This window comes from Echinops telfairi, unplaced genomic scaffold, assembly GCF_000313985.2.
Source record: "Echinops telfairi isolate 266 unplaced genomic scaffold, ASM31398v2 ScPeMD7_1;HRSCAF=3_0, whole genome shotgun sequence".
Classification (NCBI taxonomy): Eukaryota; Metazoa; Chordata; class Mammalia; order Afrosoricida; family Tenrecidae; genus Echinops; species Echinops telfairi.
The window spans coordinates 9,698,450-9,705,986 of NW_022103896.1; positions in this window are offsets into that span (position 1 = coordinate 9,698,450).

Genomic DNA, 7,537 nt, shown 5'->3' on the forward strand with positions numbered 1-7,537 from the left:
AAGAAGAGGGAAGCATCGTCCTGTATTGTGGATCAGCCATGTCAGGTGCTGAACATGTTTCCTTCCCTATCTGAACTCATTTCATCCACGACAGGCAAGGAAAGGGAATGGCTCTCTTTTCACCAAAGAAACGACTAGGGCTCAGGAAGGTGAGGTGACTTTCTCAAGGTCATGCAGCTGCTCCTGGAAAAAGCAGCATTTCAAGCCTATGCTTGTCCAAAGCTATGATCATGGCAACATGATATATCTCCATCTCTTTTTCTTTCTTTTCTATGTCAGTCATCTTCATTAGGCACAGGCACACATCACAAGTGGGCAGCATGATGCATTGTTACAAACTATAGGCACGTATATATTCAGCTATAATCACCAACCAAATGAAGGAATAGAACACTGCCACCACCCCAGAGTTTCTCTTGTGCCCTTTCCAAAGTCAATCTAACACCCATCCCAGCCTGCCACTATTATGATTTCTGTCACATAGATTAGTTTTGTCTATTCCTCAATTTCTTACCATGGGAACTGTATAGCATTTATTCTCTTTGGCCTCGTTCCTTTGCCTTATATTTTTGAGACTCATCTGTGTTGTTGTATGCATCAACAGTTTGTCCTTTAGATTACTAGGTAATATTCCACTGACAGAATGCACCACTCGCTGTTGATCCACTGCCCCGTGTGTGGACATTTGGGTTGTTCTAGCTGTTTGTTCTTCTAAACAAAGCTGTAACGTGTACAAGTCTTTTGTGCAGATATGTTCATCCATTTATTTGGCAAATGAACCGAGATCTAGACGTTATACCACACAGTAAGTGGAGGGTGATGTTTAACCCTCCTAGAAGCTACTTAACAGTTTTCCCACAGGATTTGTTCAATGATGCCAGCAAAATATGAGCGCTCCATTCACATCCCTTCCTCGCTCACCCTTTATGTTATGAGCCTGGCACAGTGGGCTACATGTGGGGCTGCTAACTGCTAGGTCTAGCAGTTCGAAACTACAAGCCGCTCTGCAGGAGAAAGATGAGGCTGTCTACTCCTATCAAGAGTGACCTTCTCAGAAACCAATGTGGGACAGTTCTTCCCTATCCTGTAGGGTCACTGAGTCAAAGTTGACTGGCTGGCAGAGTTTGGCTTGGTGTTGAGTGGCAGGCAGAGGTCTTGGGTAGTGGTTTGACTCTGCATTGCCCTTACTAGGCTTGCTACTGAGCACCTGGTCAGGTACTCATTACCCATGGGGATGTCTTCTCTTCCAAAGTGACTTTTCAGGATTTTTTTTCTTGCGATGGTTGATTTGTAGGCATTCTTAATATTTTATGGATTCTTGTGCCTCGCATCCACTCTGTTTCTAGTTGGAGAAATGGAGGCAGGTTGGAGAACAAACCTTACAAGAAAGTAAAGATGCAAAAGAGAATGAATATGTGTAGACTAACTCTTGCTCTCAGCCAATTTTCTGAGTAGACGTCATTCGTTGTGTAATTTCATCCTCCAAGCAGCCCTTGCAAGTTAGATGTTACTGTTTCCAGCAAATAGATGGGAAAACAGAATCACCAAAAGGCTGAGAGCCTGGGCCAAGGCCATGTAGCTGAGTAAGATGGGGGCAGAATTTAAGGTAACTCTCACCTATACCTGGACCCTTCAGGAAATAACAGCTGCCTCTCTGGATGGAACAAAGCTCTCTCCAATCCTGGGATCAATAGGATTCATGTGACCTCGGTAGGCCTCTCTGTAAAGATACCCATTTGTTCCCTACTCCCAGCTTTCACTGGAAGATATTACTCTTCTAATGATCCTTTCAACGGAGGCACATGTCCAGCATCTTTCACCAAGGGAGCGCATCTCTGGCTTTCAGGGAGCTGCAGATCAATGCCCATTATTCCATCTGAAAATGGTTTGCCCTGCAGAGGAGCCTCCTGAAGATAAACCAGCCCCACCTTGCCATTAACAGTAATATGTCTCTATCAAGGAAGCCAGCAGGCCTTGTTCAAGACATTAGCCACCTAAGTGCTACTCGGGAGCTGGAAGCGATTTCTCAGAGAGAGTCTCTTGGAGGAGAAGGGTGCCTGAGCATGTCATCTAAGCCTCGCATGCCACAGAGGGGGGGCTGAAGGCAAAGCCATTTCCCTAGGGCACAAATAGGACACTATCATCCTCCTGCCACTGGCTCCCCAACAGCTACAAGATGACTTTAGTAACGATGATGAGAAGGTGAAGAACAGCATTGTAGCTGATAAAACACAGCCTGCCATCAGTTGCGCGTGGCTCCATTACTTTTTTGGCCACGGAAAAAAAAACCTGCCAATTAAAATCTGACCCTTAGTGCAGGGGTGGAGGTGGTGGTGCGGGTGACATGAATTGATTACATCAGAATCGGGCTGCTCGGAATGTTCTTCCATCTATGTTGGGGAACGGGGAGATTTCTTTTGCTTTCCTTTGCATTTGATGGGCAATCTTTTCACATGAATTGTGGTGGGGGAAAGAATAAAGTTACAACATCATCTCCTGTGGGTGTCTTCCTTCTGCAAGCCGATAAAAGCATTTGGTATTTGCTCTGCAAGAAAATATAGACTCGTCCTCTCACCAACGAGTTTTTGCTTCGCGAATTTCAAATTTACCTCCTGCTGCTTGTTTCCGGGCCTTCTGACTAGACAAGAACTTTTTGGTCCAATGCCAAATTATGGTGTGATCCTTTTAAGATACTTTAAATGAGAACTCAACACAGCACACCCTGGATCAGCAACATAGATCAGGTAACGCACATAACATGGACAGCGATGCCCAAGTGCACAGGTGCACATGCAGTGATAATCCTACTTGCTATATTTAAGACCCAGAAAAATGAATCAGACAGACACATCAGTCTCTGATAGGTGTGTGTCCAGACAGTGCTGATGGGCTCTCTCAGGACAACTTCATGAGCTCAGGATCATAAAAATGCCACCAGAAATCAGTCATCCTGGTCATGAAAGACAGGTGATGAATCTGGGCCAGAAAGTAGGACACTGAGATGTGGGCCAGCAGCACATCCAATCAAATCTGCCAGGCAGCAGTAAATCACCCCGAAGCATTGATATGCTTCCGGACAATCCTGAAAAGAAATGGGAGAACCCTGAGCCTCATCAAGCATAGCCAATGAATCCCTAAGGTCAAAGGGTCGGGAGACGGTGGGAAAAAAAGACTAACATCACCCGTGCTTTACTTGGTGTTCGGCATATGAGAGACATGATTTCACTAGACTCTGGCAGGAATTCCATGAGTCGTGCCCACACCGCAGATGAGAAAACTGAGGCACCATCTCTTGCCCCAAACTTGAAAGGAGGTCAGTGTGAACTTAAATGGTCTAGGTATTTCAAGCAGGAAAAGATTAGGCGCATTAACCTTAATGTGGTATTCTACGGCCACTGGTTATCAGGGACTTGAGTCTGACCCCTGGTGACCCCATGTGTTTCAAAGTAGAAGTGCACTCTGTGAGGATTCATGTCACACGTTCGTGTCACACACATTAATTAAACACTGACACCAGGCTAAACTGAACGCGAGGAAGTAACAGCCCGGGGAGAGAAACTTGGATCAAGTTAAGAGAGAGCCACAAGTGTCAACAATTAGTATTATCACCTTATTTTCTTGGCATTCCTCTCTTTCTAATAAAAGTCAAACTGAGGAGGCATTAGATCTAGAGTTCCCATTTCTTTAATTATCATTAAAAAGTCTCAGCCCCCAAATAATTTAAAATGTGATGGCCCAAAAACCCACTGCCTTCATGTCCACTGCAACTCAGAAGGGTTTCTGAGCCTGTGGATCTTTACAGGAGTGGACGGCCTCACAGCGACTGGTGGATATGAACTGCCCACCTTGCAGTGAGCAACCCGATATCTAATCCACGGCACTGCCAGTGCTGCTGATTAAGGCTAAAGTCTGGCAGAAAAGATAAAACATGGTTAGACGGGTCTTTCCTGGCTCCCTTTCCACAACGTTTCCAGGATGGACAGTGGGTCCAGGGGAAGTGGAGTTTAATGAAATATCATCTGACCGTTTTTCTTATGATTTCCAAGGGTCAGACGGACTTCTCCAACTAGACTGCTGCCATCTGGGGCATAGACTGTGGATGGACATCGATTTTCTCTTGGATGCTGACATGTATTGATTAAGGGTAGAGGACCATAATCTAGGAGTTTATTTCAAATATAGAAACTAAGACCCAATCCTAGACTGACTGGCTTGGAATCTGCACTGTTACTTAGAAATAGGATGCCCATTCAGGTGCTGAACTTAAGAGTGATGTTAGAGATTGTGAGGTTCTCACCTGCAGATATGTATAAAACTCAGAAGGGTTTTGTATACATGTATACATATAGCTATACTTATATAACATATAACTATATTTACATAATATATAAATATTTATATTTGTTATAGTTATAAATAGTATACATGTGTGTGGTGATGCCTTTGTAAAATGCGTCCTGGAAAAGGGGGCGAATGTCACAAAGGCATCTAATTTCCTCCATAGAATGCCATAAAGTATAGCATTAAGTTTAGCATTAAACGGTACTCCATGTCGGGAACGTTGGGTTTAAGATGGTATTAATCTGAAAGCAATAGGCCAGTGGCCAGTAAGATTTACATCCTGCCTCACATTCCGGGGAGGTCCTGAAGAGGAAGGAGTGAAAGAAGCCAAACCAAGCCAGCGCCCTTGTGGATAGGTACTGGATGGCTAAATGCAAGATTGGCAATGCAAACCACCAGGAGAGACATGGGGCCTTTGCTCCCATAAAGATCCACAGGCTTAGAAACCCCATACAGAGTCACTATGAGTCACAATTGACTCGCTGACAGAGGAGTTTTTAGGGGGGTTGGATTGAGCGAATCAGGTTCAAAAGACTTCTTGAAAGTATTACAAAACAAACAATACAAAGATGTTCCTTTGAGGACAAACATGCACCTGACCCAGGCCAGGGTCTTTTCCATCACCTCATATGCTTGCGGGAACTGGGCGTTGAATAAGGAGGACTGACAGGGAAAGGGTGCCTTGGGAATGTACTGTTGGCAAAGAGTCTCAACTAGACCCCGGTCGACCAGAAGAAGGACCAGCTCCGTCTTGGACCAAGTACAGCCAGATGCTCCTTAGAAGCAAGGATGGCGAGACTTTGTCTCGGGTCCTTTGGACATGTTATCCAGAGAGACTGACCAGTCCCTCGAGAAGGACATTTCGCTTGGTAGAGGATGCAACAGAGAAAGGGGAAGAGTTTCCTCAAGCTGGATGGACACACGGACCACAGCAATTGTTCTGAGGAAGGCACCGGGCCAGGCCCAGTTTCCTTCTGCCCTCCATAATGTCAAACCGACTGGATGGCATCTAACAAAGCACCTGGCTGCCAGCAGTCCTGGTGGCACAGTGGCCAAGTGCTCTCCAGTCGTGTGAACCCACTCAGCCGCTTGGCAGAGAAAGAGGTGGCAATTGGTCGCCCTGAAGATTACAGCCTCCGACAGCCGATGGGGTGACTCTGCTCAGTGCCACAGGGTCCCTGTGAGTCTGAGTCGATTCTACAACAACAGGGGTGGGGGGGGTGGTTGTGTTGTCCTCCTGGTTACTTGATCCACTTAGAAGACACCAAAGGGAGGGAGGGAGAGTGCCTTGGAGAGGAATCCAGTGATTGGCGGCAGGGAGAGCCTGTCTGCAAAGGAAAGAAGTGAAGGCCTTGATGTGGCGAAAGGGGCAGAGAGGAAGGCCCAGAGGAGCACAGTGGGATTGTGGTGGGGGATTCCTGCTTTATCATCATCATAAGGGATTGTCAACAGTAACTATCCCTTTTAGAGACTTTGGCAAGTTGGTGACTCCACCCTCTTGAGTGACGCACCATCCGTCACAATCGCAAAGTAAGCAAATCCCTCTCATCCTGTTTCCTGGCATTTCTTACAAGATGCAACGACTTCCGGTTTGAAACCATCAACCCCTCCATCACCAGCCCCCAAGCCCCCCAAATCCAAACTCACTGCCACTGAGTCCATTCTAACTCATGAAGACCCTATCAGACTGGGTAGAACAGCCCCTGTGGCCATCAAGGGGAGGCGCTAGTAGAGTTTTTTCAGGGTAGATGTTTATTTTACTTTTGTCCCGCAGCCAACCACTTCTCGTGCCCTTTGAAGTCTAGCAGTCGTTAGAGCCAATGACCCAAAGACCAGAACAAACAATTAGCGCAGGCATGAATCTGCGCTCGGTTTATTCTTCTTCTGTGAGGAATAATCATGTGTTACTTGAAGTGAGACTTCATGAGTCAATTATGTGTTGGCTGAGCAAAGCCACTGTTATGATATTCAGAAGTTACAGCTGAAACATTTGGGTATTCAAACATGTTATCGTTTATGCCCCTAATCTGAGACTGCATGCTTTTCGGAGAGACTGGATTCTCAGAGTATTTGTTCAGATGATAGATTAAAGAAATCAGGTGAAAAGATGTAACCATGTTGCACACTTTTTCCAGTTTTAAGTCCTGCCGTATCCCCTTGCTCTGTCTAAGCGACTGCCTCTTAAACCACACACAGGTTCCACAAGAGCGTGGTTAACAAAACTCACTGCCATCGAACCAATGCCAATTCATAGCTACCTTCTAGGGAGGATAGATCTGGCCCTGTGAGTTTCTCTTTACAGGAGTAGAAAGCCCTGTCTTTCTCCCACGGAGCGGCTGGTGGTTTTGAACGCTGACCTTACAGTTAGCAGCCCAACTTGTCACCACCATGTCACCAGGGCTCCTTCAGTGCTCTGGAATCCCTGCTGTTTGCAATGTTACCCACAATTCGTGGTGAGCCACACACTCTGGTGTCATTGCCTAGTCAATAAAACACGAGGAAACCGTCCCCTGCTTTCAGTTCTCAACTTTCAGCCAAAACCCCCACCTGACATCAGCAGTGACATCCTTCCTTCCACATCTTCTTCCGAATCCAGTTTGATGACCAGAGAGATGATCGTTTCATACCCAGCCAACCATCTTTTTTATTCTCAGCAATAAACATGGATTGTCTCCATAGCATGGTGGTCAACTGGCCCAGTTCACCCAGAACAGAGAGATTCCCAGGACAGGGGACTTTCTATGGGGAAAACTAGGATGAACCCTACTGCTCTTAGCAGAAGAAGACAGCAGCACCTTTCTTCCACAGAGCAGCTCGTGGGTTTTGAACCACTGACCTTGTGGTTAGCAGCCTGATACCTAACTGACAACCCCATCTGGATACCTTTGAAAACTGAGACAGTCCCAGGCAAACAGGCATGAGTTGGCCACTCTCATATGTGTTAAGCACCGTGAGAGATGTGGCTTTCTTTCTCAGAAGCATGGTGATAATGACAGAGGTACTTTTTGTATGTGAGTGGCCTTTGTCTTTGCATTTGCATGTATATGACCTTCTCTGTCATCACCCAAAGGCATCCATCTGTCCTGGCCAGGAAGTAGAGGCATGTGTTTGATTAGGACGCTTACCAACAAAATGCAAAGAGAAAGCACATTTGGTGTGCAGCTTTTGACTACTAAAATAGAATTTCCAGGGCAAT